Genomic DNA, 14,356 nt, shown 5'->3' with positions numbered 1-14,356 from the left:
AGGGTTTTTCTCGCTCATTTTGTCTGGAAGGTCACAGCAAAGATAAGCTTTTTGCTCCGTGCTTTTATGGTAAAGTCATAAGAATTCCTTAGATTGTTCTAGATTTGCTTTTTGACAAGTAAGACAACACATTTATTGCACCACAAGATTTATATACTAGATAGTATTGTGCGTTTCAGATTTTTAACAAATAAGAATTGGCTCTCGAATTCCATCGCCTTATTTCACATAATATACATGCATTAAAACGGCTACTATGTAAGAACTTCGACAGAAGCTAAGTGCAAGCAGTAAATTCAGTTCTAAAAGCATATCTGTCACCGAAAGAATAAAACGGGCGAAGCATTAAGATGCATTACAAATGTGGTATTCATAAAAAATCTGCCCATAACAATAGCTAAACATTGATTAAGTATCATGTTCAATCGAATGTTCAATGCCCTACAGCCTCAGAATTACATACGACAGCCGATTACGAGATCTCTCGTTAAGAATGCCTATTACAGAGTTGATGAGTATCTGAACGACAATAGTTCTTGGGTTTAGAAGCTCACTTGATCAGGATTAGGATTCTTAGAAACTTTGCTATAAATTGTATAAACTCAGTAGCAGTCGGTCTAAATATTGTAAAATATGGGCAATTAATGATGCAAATAAGTGATAGTGATGACGTACAACTTGATGTTTATCATAAAACTGTCTCTTTCCTTTCTTTTTCTTCTATAATGTTCACAACCAATGTGCTCACTTGCCGCCCATATTCTTATTGTCACATGTTAGTAGGTGCTCCCAACATACGGTATGATCAGAGACTAATAAATATCCTAGCCATATTCATTTTCCATAATTGACGCTTAGTCTATATCATTGATTGTTGGCAGCGCCTCCCATGATCAATTATTGTATCAAGCACATTGTAAAACTTTTCGCGATTGAAAAGAGTGGCCGTGAGTTTCTTGCTAGCTCTTCTCATAAGGCTCTACCCCCTTTCCGAGTTAGTGGTAGATTCAATAATTGTAACGACTATCATAAGTGTCAATATTTGACCTAAATGAATAAATAACTTGATTTTAGACAGATATAAGAATATTTTTCTTTTATTTCTTTTTTATCAAAAATATCTCGGAGCAACGTGCCCGGTATATTACAATAGGTATGCCCATATTATATAAAACTAACCTTTGAACACAACGTGGGTGAATTTCATACATTTCTGCTTACACCTTCTAGCATACCAGGCGTGGTATAGTACGTTAAATGCTATACAAATGAGATATAATAAAGTCTAGGTGAGGAAGTTTTCACGGTTCGTTACATGCGCTGTTAGATGATCGATCGTCGGTAATCGGTGTATTATTAGTCTCGAAGGCATTAGCTCTCAGATCGGTGAACATTCACTACGTATTCACTTTTCACTTAATCTGAAAGTAATCACCTTACTTCTCAATATCATAATAATATATAGATTTCATCAAGAATAATGCGGTTACTTTTGCAACGTCATCTTCTTTTAATGAACAATTTTAATAGTTGTAGTTATTGAATTCTATATTCTCTGCAGTTAATGATAAATCAATAAAAAAAGTTACTGGCTGACAGAAACTATAATACGTCACAGAAAATTTTCATTGACGGTGAATTAAAATAAAAACTCTCTTTGAACTGAAAAGACAATTTTAGTTAGAAACTTTCCCACGCACACTCTAAAAATTTCAACAACGGTTATAAAAAAAATCCCGACTCCCAACTAGAAATTTATAGGGATTGTGGTATTTAAACGGAATACTTATAGATGAACCCTCTGAGCCCTTAAGGTCCCTTCCTATCAATTCTGGTCACCCCGAAATAGAAAAATGGTAGGCGTCGCATGCATACCTACGTGGGACTTTTGCATAATCTTTCAACATGATTGGATATGTTAAACCAAGGAAAAGGACCGGCGGGTGACCGCTCTACGTTACCTTACTGATAATATTAAAACCCCCTGTATAATACATATCGGATAGACGGATTTTTGCAAGATTCTGTAAGTAAGAGAACGTGTTTTGTTATAACATTTCGTATGGACTCTGTTTTGTCATGTCTGAATAAAGAATTTTGGTGGGCTAAAGGGAAAGTTTTGGCTTACCGTGTTTTACTTTAGTTACACCGTAAAGTTTTATCACGAAACATTTTGCCACGATAGTAGGCTCGTAACAACTATATCTGAATACATAATTACTAGTATGCGTACATATTACTGAACAAGAATACGGCAGAGAGGTAAATAGTATGCTTAAAAACCCATTTCTTATCAAAAATTTAAGTTTTAGCAAGAAGCTTTATTTCGTCAGAATATCTAAAATATCTTATATAAAATGTTGTAACATTAACACAAACGTTTCAACAACTTTATCAGATCTCGTAACAAAGACGGTACTTATTTACGTCACGCCGTGATACCTTAAAGTACCGCCCATATTTCCACCATTATTCGAGAATTGACTGTATTATAAACATTAGGACGCACTGTGGAGAGTTATAGCCGTAATAAATAACACTGTACACCCGCCAGTGAGTACTGGCCGTTTAATTTTGAAAAATAATAGACAGCGGCCTCACGCTGCGGTTTCCGTTACTTACTGGACGCTTCAGTCCTTTTTCCACCCTTCGTTATTAATTTGAATCGGTTTAAACGTGATTTATTGAGAATTTTATTTTACGCTGAGTTTTTTCCTTGATTAAAACATGTATAAAAAAGAGTCTGGCGTTGCCATGGAAACATGTGGAGACTAATAAACGTTCTTTTGCTATGTATTAACTCATTCTTCTTTTGCTTCAAGTAAAATACAAATATTGTTATTGCGTTTGCTTACGATTTACTTCTGGACAAAAATTTCACCTCGGAAGAAGTTTCTACTATTGAATCATGCACTATTTCAAGTGTAAAGTAATTAATTGGTAGGTGAATGCACCTGCCAAGAGTAGTACTAAAATGACTAATTATGTAAAAAAACTGAAATAACAAAGCGTAAACCTATAATTTCCTGTAGATGATTTATGTTTACCACAAACTAGGCGCTTTAACGGCCAAATTAAGTACGTATTTAGTTTTCATTTATTTGCTAAAAATAGGATACTGGAAATAAATATATGTGTAGATACTCGTTGCATATAATTATTATGTAGAAGTACATAATAATTCTACAGATTTTAACTCATGAGTAATTTATAACAAACTTTCAGCCCGTCTAATGAGGAATGAATAAAACTTTGTCATTTAAACTGCTGTTGTTTTTTTTTAAATGAATATAAACATCGCTTTTCTAATGTATAGTCATGGCATTGGCCACAAAAACTCCAAGAAAGTAGAACTTATTTACATAAAGCGTAAAATTGCGCCTATTTTGATAGAGCAGCGCGTAAAGTAATTACTAAATTATTAATGACTTAAATAAAACCTATTCTCTTTATCAATGTATTAGCAGTTGTAAGATAAAGTAAACTATATAACAAACGTTTCTGATAAAAAGACGATAGACACGCACAATACACGACTTGGGCCGTTGACGAACGATGGGAATACGCAAGTATCTACCCTTTCCCCCGGGTTTATTCCCGTCACGACGGCTTCGATAGAAAAATAGTCAGTATTATACAGATAAAACGCTTACCTACTCTATTTGTTTTGTTAAAGGCTAACAACATCCCTCTTCCTTTCTTTTCATTTTTGTTGAATGGTTACTTTTATATGTACTTAGGTCTTTTTGGAATATTTGGTGATTATACTAGAAATTTTATGGTTATAATTTCACGTAAAAAATATTATATTACTGCAATATGACTAGAAAAAAATTATACAGGTCCGATTATGTGTTACAAAAAAAATATATTAGAAAACTACCTTTCATTTACACAAATCAAAATTCACAATCGCAGTTAGTGCATCAAATATATCTACACTTTTGTAAAACTGTAAGTTGATAAAAGCAATTCGAATACAGCTATCGGAAAATTACCTTCGTCCTAAAGTATAAATTTTATGGATATCTCGGTCAAAAAGAAACTCCAAGTTTGTTCCAAAAAAAAGAAAAAGTTTCTTACATAATTTGGTGTCTTAGTTGTACAATAAAAGTGAATTATCACAGAAAGTGCAGCAGTGCGGCGCCGTAATTAGTTTAAATACGTATAGAGCGGGACAACTGGTGAATAATTCCCGACACGACACTGCATTGTTAACATTACTTACATACACAATGTTCAAACATTTTCAAAACAATGCTTTTAACATACCTGCTTTTTATACAAGCTTAACGGAAACGCCACGAGGCGCTCGTGGCTAGTTGCACTCACCGAAGGGTAAACGATCAGTGGGTTAAGCAACCTTGGCGCGGACATTCAATAGATGGGTGGCCGTATTTGAACTGAGCGTCTCCGTGCTTCGGAGGGCACGAAAAAGTCGGTCCCGGTTGTTATCAATAAGATAACAGTCGTTAAGCCATGCCAAAGGCCTTCGGGCGGCTTGAACAACTTTGACACTAGGTTGACCACTGACCATACGACATATGATGAACGGAAAATGTTTAAAAAACCATTGAAACTTTCGTAGATATATATAAAGTAATTGAATTGAATGAAAATAAATTTAATAATATTGCAATGGTTATTATAATTCCTCAAAGGAAAAAAGGATTTTTTCAAACATAATTGCCAATTTCTTTGATTTAACTCTGAATAATGAATTGGCTATTACACCTACGCTCAATTCAGAAATGCCCACAGACTTAATTGGCATAATATCAAAGGGTAACGGCTACATTTAACTTAGTATAAATCTTTAATAATTCTACGTAACACTCTATTTAAGGCTCACGACGTCATCGTCGAAGTCTGAGAATTAACTTCTCTTTTTGTATTCTATTCAACACTTCATAACTCATATTTAACGCCCACATGACAGATGTTCCTGCATAACAAATATACCCCGTAATACCTTCTTATTGGAAATTCCTTCCTCTCCCCTCAGAATATAAGGATTTTATAAAATTCCTTATTCATCTACATTCTAAGACTTAGTTCGACGCCCGTCGGAACTTTCAGATGTGAACTTTGTAACAAATTGGAAACTTGTAGATACAGTTTTGCCAATAACCTTTTTGCTTTGGAAACAAAAAATTAAGCGCAGCTCATACACATTGCTAAACTTCCACGATTGCAGCGATCAATCATGTCCTGCAGCCGACATGTCCGCTCTCTGTTTGTATATTTATTTGAAAAATACTTATTTGATGTTTTTTTAGACGTGATTGATGGTGTGCAAGTGGTCATTCACATATCAAAGAATTTTTCGTTTAAGTTATTTGTAACATACAAAAGAAATTGATTGATTGATAGAATTATAACTATTGCAATTCACTGAGTTGTTTTTATAAAAGCACGAGTATCTAACAAAACTATTTAAATGATATATTAATTCAGTTGGTAACTTATTCAGTCTCTATTACAAAGGTCTCTTTTTTCAATAATCATATTTCTATATTGACCTTTCACTACCAGAACTCAAAAGCAAATAAAGTATAAGGGTAAAAGTAAAAAGTTAGAGTATTTGTAAATTTTTGGGTCGATTGAGTTGGAAAGTTAGATCTTCTTAAAAATAAAATGTCAATGGGAAAGCCGCAAACGGCGCGGCAATAGCAAAAGTAGCAAAAGGCGAATGTTTCTCGGAATTGCTATTAGTCTTGCAGGCGCCCGCCGACTGTTATCGATTTTATCATTTCCAACGACCCGCTTAATCTTGTTGAATAATACTTTTCCACTGAAATAATTCTCGTAAAGTGATAATTTGACGATAAAAAGTCGGTGTACAAGAAACTAGGCAAAAATAAAATACACCAAAGAAATATCGTGTCGACGACCGGTCAAAATGTCAAGAATTATGAAAGTCTGGCTATTTCAATTTTAGAGTGTAAGCTCGCGAAAGTTTTTTACACTGAGGCTCTGAGACATAATAATATTATAAACATGATTCATTGGTGGACTAACAGACTTAGATATATTACAAAACATAATTAGGTTTTTTATTTTTTCACGGGAAATCGTTAGTTTTCGTTGTTATTTTAAACGCGGGTTTTTGATAAAATAGCATTAGGAGAAAGGGTATTTCTGAACTTAATAACAAAAAACAACAACTAGTAAAGTTAAGTAAAACCTACAATTAAATGGAAACATGGAGCCAAATGTAAAACACAAAAATAACACATCCAAAGCGACAACACGTCAACCGCTTGAAAAACAAAAATCCGCTGCGAAAAATATTCCAGTGAAACCTCAAAATACTTCATTCAATATAGTTTCTGCGTGTTTCATTTTTTTATTTCCATATGCACCGACTCTCTCTATTAGCTTTTACATTTGTCTGCTGTGTGCCGTACACTTGTTTCTATTAAATTTCAGGGCAGTTTTTCTACAACACTGTTGACTTTTAGTCTACACTCTTAAAAAATGGTAATAGCAAAGAGTCACTTTCACAGCTTATGAATAAGTGAAGAAATATAACCTTTTCGATAGAATGTCATCAATTGTATCAAAAATCTGTCAAAAATTTCCGTGATAAGCTAATCGGTACTTATTCGGATGTTGTGAAACCGGGTACATAAACTACTAAAATATAGTGTATACTTCTCAGACTAAAAACCCACTTCTTCAAATCTTCAAAATCTGAATGCGAGGAGAAAATTTCATATACCTACGTATGACACGTTACAAATACTCGTAAGTTACTAACACAGCTGTACCTAAGTAGAGCCATTTTAAAAAATTATTTCTAAAGAACTTTTTGATGAACGAAGTGTCAATTGCTTCATCTCAAGTCTGAGGGTAAAAATTTTCAAAGTAGGAGCACTCAAAAGAATTCTTACAAGTTTATTTCCTTCGCTTCGGTGTTTTGTAAACATTTCATTCGTGTTCAGGATTATATTTTCAGAGAACATTTCTTTGAAATTAACCTAAGATTTTGACCACGTTAACAATAAAGGGAGTCTTATTTGAACTGGTTATAAAGTTGTTATGCTTTATTGAAGGTTTTTAGCTTACATTAACGGTCGTACTTTTGTGATGTAACAGTACAAGTTAGTGAACCCTTTGGCGACATAGCCACTCGGCTACCACCTTGGAATCGCGCCAAATAGCCATCATATCTTTATTAGCAATATCAAGTGGAGATATTTAATAATTATTCATGAAGCTATTAAGCTTATCTAAGTAATTAATACTGAGAGAGGTCATTCATAAATCACTTTTTTATACTACTCTATTCAGTTGAGCATTTTTGTGAAAATTATACTACGGTCAAGACATCTTCAGTATGTTGTAGTAACTTAAACAGTACATAATTTAATTAAAACTATGTTTAAGTTTAATGATAAAGCGCTAATAATAATTACTTTTACAGTCTTGCGTTGCATGTTTAATGTATTAGAATAACGGGAATTATAATTTGTCATAGCTGCTCCAGTCAGCAACGGCGAGTGCAACCTACGCCAAAACGTTAGTGATTCTGAGGTAAAATGTGTGTTCGCATCACTTCTCGTCTGCTATTATACATTAAAGCGCTACTAACCCAAGACTTTTAAGAAAGATGACATATGTAAATTATACATCTATCAAATTCAAATACCAGTGATAATAGGTACTTATATTTTTCAGTTGGTAAAGTTATGATGGCTTAAAGATGAGACATTTGACAGTATTCAACTTTTTTGATAACAGTTTCTTGGCACACATTTAAAGGAACATATCTTAAAGACTAAGTACTTCCGCATACACTCCTACCTAAATAGTAGGTAAGTATGTTTGTACGGGCTCGGCGTAACTCACGCAAATGTAGGTACACACTCCAACGTCCCCCGAGAGCCTTTAGATCCTCTGATCTTTACAATATTTGCACAAGGACAAACGTATATCCTCCACCATTTTGTCAAACTGTCCTGAACGTCTAAAGAGAACTGAAACAATTTAAATTATTATATCACCTTTAGCATATCGCGCGTTTAGAGACTAGTTACAAAAACGTATCATAGCGTAGGTATGTCTGCAACACAGACAAGAAGATAAGATATAAATTTTAAGTTCAGTTTTTCATTCACAAATTCTGCATAGCTACTGAAGGAAATGAGCCATTGTAGCGGCACGTTGTAAATACCTAATTTAATACCTATAGAATACTGCAACGTTTCAAAAAAATAAAAACTATTTGTTTAGTGATATGCAATTTTCTATTGTATCACGCTAAAATTCATGTGATATTTTTTACATGCTATTCCAACAAAAACCATGCACTAGCCAAATACCATAGAAGTAATTTCATTAACAAAAGCTAGCTGAATAAAGTCAACAACTAGACCGGAGTAAATAAAAAGTAATTTGTTGAAATTGGACGCTTCGTTCAAAAACTACTCGTATATGATTTTGCGACAGTTGTCCTCGAAATTCACAGTGAAATTCGATTGAATGAATTTTAATCGTCCGAGACACGTTGCCGTCCGTTTAGTTTGCATCGACTGATTAAAATGCTATATTGCTTCTAGTTATGTCTGTCAAAATTGAGTGGTCCTTTCAGGAAATATATATGTGTAGATGTGTTAGATCAGTTAAATACTAACGACAAAATGGGATTATTTGGTTAAACATACGACGTCCAAGGTCCTATAATATTTTTCTTCATATTATTTCGTATGTTTTATTATAAATTAATCTAATAATCCACATTTTGAGACATATCACTGTAGAGAAACGCAGACTAGCCGCAATCGTACCCTTAATAAAAAATAATAAATATATTTTCTATATTACTAGTAAATCTTAGCCCGGAGATAAACCTCATCTATCGTAATCATCTAGTTCCTAAACGCCGAACAGCAGTATTTAATGTTTTTATTCCATCTCTTTCAAACCTACTATGTTCACATAAGAGAGAAAGATAAACAATAAATAAAGCATTTATTAGGTGTATTTATTAGCGGTGATTATATAACTCGTAGCGGCGTGTAATTAATGTTATGTTGAATGCTGAAACACCACTTAAGCCCGTTATAGGTATTAATATTGTGTGGGCTGTATATTAATCTGTTGCTTAGGTATTACTAATAAACTGTATCTAACTCACACGTTATTAAGCTTAGAAGTCGAAACTTTGTTTACTGAATATCAAATGCTAAAACATAACGGTCGTACTGAAATAGTGTTGTGGTTGAAGAAGTATACATTATTTATATAACTTTTAACTTAACTGTTGTTTTTATAGTAGGCAGTATCGCGATACACACAATTTTGGTTATTTAAGATACAAAGGGGAGAGCCTTATGAGAGAAAACTGCAAAATCCCTGTAGTACGAATTTGCTACGTCTATAAAACTTAAAATTCATTTTTTTTAGAAATGTATGTAAACATTGACGTTTAAAAAATCTTGGCAATGTTCAACATAAATCATAAGATGAATAAAACATAAAATGCAGAGTAAACTAAACTCATCCAATTTCAGAAGTTTTCGTATTCCAATAAATCTGTAGAGATTTGACAAGAGAACGTAAGCAACAATAACTTGTGTTGGCTCGCACGTACAGTAGTAAATCGATGGATGTAGTGGTAGAACAAACATGCAAATCAGAGTAACTGCAAAAGACGACGACAGTACGTCGGCACGTACTGTCACCAGCAAAACTTTAGACTCGCCGTCACTTTGTTCAGTGCATTTTTGTCAATGCATAAGAAATACTACTGCAGTTTGTTGTCTACTAAGTTACCTAAAATAATTTTAAGGAAAAGTAATGATATTATACCGTTCTGCTACTCCCACTTCTTGAATACTTTTGTGGTCATTTGCAGACTTACGCATCGGTTTCTAACTACATATATTATAATCAGTTACACAAAATTAACGGGTACTCTATGAGCGATCCGTGATTAATTGCAAGCAACAGCTATTTGGAACTCACTTTTCAAACGCGTTAAAGACAATATTAACTGCTATTCTAATGTTCTCAATCGCAATTAATCCTTTCAAAATGAAAATAATGTCAGTTCGTGCATCGTCTGCCAATGACTGTACACCGGTAGGTACACCGGACACACGTCCTCTTTGAACACACATTCATTTGAACTTGATAGGTCGGAGCGTTTATGTGCCACGGGCGCAAATCACAAACGAACAACGAAGATACATGGCATTGATGAGTGTTTGTTGCTGGCACGAATATGTGTACACCTCGTACCTCGTGCCCCATGCTTCATGCAACGGTTCTCTTGTTTTATGCTTTATAAACAATTGTTTTGTGGATGCATAGAGGACGTAGTGTGTCTGACACTAGATATCTTTTTAATATACTTTTGATTATATGATATATCTACTTCTTTTTATGGTGGTTCTATATGGGTATTGGGTTTGGGTGTATTATTTTTTAATACTTTATAAACTGACATGTATCTATTAATCGCAGATAATGCAGTTTAAAACGACCTTATACTTTGAAGCTTGTGGCACCAATGTTGTGGCAATTATGTATTTTAAGATTTGAAAATTTCAATTTGTAAATATTTCGTACGTGTCAGTCACAATTTACCTCACACTGTTATATTGATATCTTTCAAGAATTTAGCTCCCAATAGATGAATGAAAGTTTTAGACACAATACTTCCGAACTGAGTATAAAGTTTGAAGGAAATATACATCATAGTGCTGCAATCGAACACTTTGTCGGAAACAATAGAAAACTGAACAAACTTACTTTCAGACGTTTGGAAACAGTACCAGTTTATTCTTATATAGTTACGTGACAATATGAACAAAATATTTACTAATCTGACTATTGAATTGAGGCAATAATGTAATGCACAAAAAGAGAACTAGATAAGCCGCTTTGGCTGTTATTTATGGCTAGATAACCTGGGTAGTTATTTCAATATCATGCACAATAACGTTATTTTTAGCATTCAAATAGAATCATAGAATTTTCTAAAATATATTTTATCACGAATTCTCTACTCCGATTTCGACTAGCGTATTAAAAAATATTATTCTCGGACATTTAAATTAACACAGGCTAACATGGTGTCAAGAGTAAATAATACATATAATAGCTGGCTGCTTTAAAAATTACAATGGAACGATAAGAATGTCTCTTGCTTTCATAATAATGGTAGAAAATTCTCAAAACGTTTCACATGAAACGGAATACCGCTACATAAAACTCTAAACGCTAACAGGCCTACGGGGAGAACCCACTGTAAAGTACAATACACCTAACGGCCAATGGAATACCAAGCTCCTATAAATTCTCCCTAAAACTTTAAAGGTTCAGTCACACAACGTAAAATTATCATTATAATTTTATACAGAAGGGAAAACTTGGCCTTCGTGTTTATGCGTTAAAAGAATCGCAGATCTGGCAAAAAAATAATTTGGCCTCAAGCCAGTGGAGCTGTACGCATGCCTATATCGAGGACAGTAAATCTTTCAGTGACGTTCCATACACGGCCTTCCACACTATCTACCGAACAGATAAGATTAGCACTGAAACGAGTCCTTCTGAACTGATTTGTTTTGTATGCATTTTCGGCTATTATAATTCAATACACGCTTTACCCTTCAACCTTATTCTTCAATAAAATCAATCGTATTATGTCGACACTCGACAATGATAGTCACGGGAATGGAGCGCTTTTCCATTCAATGCATCGTCGAATTCGATTTATGGTCAGACTTATTACCTACTACGGGTTACTACGTGACCGACTTTACCAACATCTCTCAGATATAAAACCGCCATTTTAAATTTACGTCCAAGATATTGCTCGTAAATATTTCAGAAATTCTATAACATTTTGGATTAAAGAAAATTTACTTTTGATCAGCGACAATGGGGGATGAAGATCAAACACAAATAAATGATAAGGTATACTCGAACGTAAGCGAAGAGAAAAATTAACTGCTCCTTATAAAAATAAAAAGGCCTCTCTCACCTCGACGGCACGAAGGTAAATGGTTAACGTTTACGGGCACCTGCAGCACCGGGATTACCGATGCGTTGCCGACCTTGTAAGACCTTTTCCACGCTTATATTTAAATTTATATTACATAAACATGGCTAGGGTCCGTGGGAATTTCCTTCCATCGATGAATTGGTAGTTAGACGACTAAAAGTAGGTACTTTGCATAAGTTGTTAGCATCTAGACTTCAACAGTAAGACGCTAGGGTCTGAGTACAAAATAGTTTTACGCAATATTTCTTAAGTAGATAAGCTTTTGGACCCTGATAGCACTTAAGGCTTTAGCAGACGATTAATGTTTATGTTGTTGGCAGAGCTTTAATATTTGGCTTACGTTACATTAACTTGCAAAAGTTTGTCAAAGACAAAATTCCGCTCTCTCCCCGATGATGAAGTTGTTTTAGCAAAAGCAAACAATTTTGATTCCGTTATAATGTCAATCCGAAAGAAAAATATTGTACTTGGCTGATTCAGTGCAGTTAAATTAAAAGGTTCGACGATTTAAAAAGGTTTTAAAAAAACGCGTTTAGACTGAAACTGGCTACCAAAAACACTGGCCACTTAATACTTTCAAGCTCGTCAAACCGACACTAGAGCCCGTTTTAAATTGAGAATGCGAGTTGCGGTTCTGAAAATTCTATACGTTTTAAAATAGGAGAGCTGAAACTTAATTATATCGTTAATTTCTGAATGAGTTACAATTTTCTTTTCGAACTGGGTTCAAAGTTTAAAATGCTCTATCAGGTGAGCATAACTAATTGGTCAAGAAATCGTAGTTAGAAATAATTTGAGTTGAGACAGAGCCGGGACGGACGGGGTCTGAATTATTGTTAGCTAACTGCAATACAATAGCCCGTTAAACTCCCTCTAAACTCCTAACTTTAACCATTAGAACGCCATAACTCAACAGTGTTTTCGTTGCGCTCTACTTGTAATTTCTACAACCAATAGTAGTACAATTAGAAGTTAAAATTTAGTATGTATTTAGTGTGCTAAGTCATTGAAAATTCTAGAGTTGACGCTTGTTTTTAATTAACGCTCAGCAATATATTTATTAAATCTTAGCGCCTGTTGTTTTATATTTATTTAATAATATTGATTATGAAAAATTGTGTAATGAACTACGCAGGTATATAGATAAAAAAAACCATAATTATATCATATTTATCCTTCATTTTATCATATTTTATCCCATTTCCTTTATTTGTTACTATTTTTTATCGATTATTTACACTTTCAACTCCTTCATCAAAATAAATCGAATAAAAAACTAGCAGACAATAATAATGAAAGTGTAAAAACATTAATTAAAGCACTTTTTATTAATTTTTGAAATTATTTCTAAAATAAAAAAATTACGAACCGATTTTCAAATCACACCTACAAGAAATATTATTAGTCCTTTTCTAAAGACTGCTGCAAGCTCTCTTTGTTACATTTAATTGTCAAATAAAATGGTTCTCTATACACTTCATCTACATGACCTTTAAAATTAGGTACGTATCGTATTCAATTTTGTCACCATATCCCGATTTTTTTACCACTCATCAAGCTATGGTTTTAATACTCATATTACACATCCAATCGTAAATAATATTTTTTGTGTACATAGTATTTTAGGTCACGAACACCTTGACATTTTCATTTATCAATTTGACTTCCAATAACTTTGCCGCTTGCATTATTTGTTAAATAAAACTTACCTTTCTACAGGAGCGCATATATATTTTTTTCTTTCTTCTACAAGCAGTCCCACACACTAGTCCGATACACAAAAACTTTTAAACCAAAAAACATCTTTTTCATCACTTTTATACTTATTTTCCTTTTATTGTGCTCGATTTCGCACAAATATTTAACCCATTGTTACAAACTTTTTAGTCAAACTTTGTCATTCACATTCTGGCAGAAAAAAATATTTTTAAAACGATAGCACGTTCGGTTTTTAAACATACGTGATTGAATTGTCTGTTATAAGTTTTTCGCGGGAAAGCTCGGCAATGGCGGCAAGCAGCAGCGTAAGGACGGCGCGCTCGCTTTCCATGGAGGTACTAGCGCCTTGAGCGGGTACACTCCCGCTACGCTTGTGCGCGGCCCGATGCGCGGATTGACTGAAATTTTGCACTTTTATGTGTAGTTCTAGATTGTTTCTAGAAGTATTTTGTAATTGGATTATCCATCAACCTAATGGTTTACTAGACATTTTATATTTTAAAATGATTTATCTATGCAATAAACCCGTAGAACAATGTTTTATTAAGCGTACCCTTTTCAGGACCTGTCGGATTTGCCGGCACACATCACGCAAATTTCTTGTATGAAACCTTAACAACG

General features: G+C 33.8%; 1 protein-coding gene across 1 annotated transcript in view; it reads right to left on the bottom strand.

Annotated features, from left to right (window-relative positions):
* Positions 1 to 14,036, bottom strand: part of LOC142982363 (dopamine receptor 2-like) — a 99,779-nt gene extending 85,743 nt beyond the window's left edge. Inside the window, exon 1 of the mRNA XM_076128825.1 lies at positions 13,726 to 14,036. The gene's annotated coding sequence lies outside the window, so the exon portion shown is untranslated. The remainder of the gene's footprint in view (positions 1 to 13,725) is intronic.
* Positions 14,037 to 14,356: the final 320 nt, after the last annotated feature.

The sequence above is a fragment of the Anticarsia gemmatalis genome, chromosome 21 (genome assembly GCF_050436995.1).
Source record: "Anticarsia gemmatalis isolate Benzon Research Colony breed Stoneville strain chromosome 21, ilAntGemm2 primary, whole genome shotgun sequence".
NCBI classification, from domain to species: Eukaryota; Metazoa; Arthropoda; class Insecta; order Lepidoptera; family Erebidae; genus Anticarsia; species Anticarsia gemmatalis.
This window is presented reverse-complemented; position numbering and strand designations above follow the sequence as displayed.